We start from the raw sequence: 994 nt of genomic DNA on the forward strand, positions 1-994 counted from the left end.
TAACAAAAACTTTTATGTTATTCTAACAAAAAATTTTGTTAGCATAACTAAATTTTGGTTAGGACAACGAAAAATTTTTTGTTGGTCATATATCAACAAAACTTTTTTCTGAGTGTAGTTAAATTTTAAATACCTCAACAAAATTGTTTATTCCGTATGGTGGCAGTGCTTGAAAATATCGCAAAGTGAATAGTGTAATGAAATCAGAAAAATGAATTTTTCACGGCAGTAAAGAATCTATAATATACTTTACCATAAGCTTATTTCACCGTACTGATAGAATCTTAAAAAATTTAGATTAAGATTATTACATTTCATTATACAATTTGAAAAAATTGGAAATTAAAATCATCCGGAAACGAAAGTTTTTAATAACTTACAATGAGTGGATAATCTGATAAGTTCTTCAAGAGTAATTTTTTCATTTAAGTTACTAATTCTCTCTTGTATGATATAGTTATAAAATTTAATCTAATTAATCCCCTTACGACAAATGCGTTCGATCAATCCGAAGCGTGCCAATCAATAATGAACTATCGACGAGCCATTGTCTGCGAATCTGTATCATATTGCAGTGTATTTTGTAATTGCGAGTTAGAGCGATTAATGTGCAAATGAGACGCCGCGCACTAGTGCATGCACGGATGCTTGCGGTTATTTAATCGAGGTTCGATGGTAGAGATCGTGTAAAAGGGGTTTAACGAAAGCCACGTGAACGGACATCCAGCCTGGATTTCGGCAAACCATAATCGTTAGTCGTTAGTCATTGTTATCACAAAAGCCATACAACAGATTGTGTATATTAGACGTAATCAACGTTAGAGAGAGAGAGGAAAAAAACAAAGATCTATACGATAGTTGAAATATTTGAAAATTAAGTAAAATACTTTTGTTAATAAGTAAAATGAAAATTGTTCTGTCTATCAGCACGAGCCGTTTAAGGAACGCACTGTATTTTCGCGTTGATGGATCGGTTCACAATGAATGTTGACAC

At 32.2% G+C, this 994-nt stretch overlaps 1 protein-coding gene across 1 annotated transcript in view; it reads right to left on the reverse strand.

The window, feature by feature from the left end:
• LOC108764839 (phosphatase and actin regulator 2) overlaps positions 1–994 on the reverse strand; it is a 293,976-nt gene that overhangs the window by 218,879 nt on the left and 74,103 nt on the right.

The sequence above is a fragment of the Trachymyrmex cornetzi genome, unplaced genomic scaffold (assembly GCF_001594075.2).
Source record: "Trachymyrmex cornetzi isolate Tcor2-1 unplaced genomic scaffold, Tcor1.1 scaffold454, whole genome shotgun sequence".
Lineage (NCBI taxonomy): Eukaryota > Metazoa > Arthropoda > Insecta > Hymenoptera > Formicidae > Trachymyrmex > Trachymyrmex cornetzi.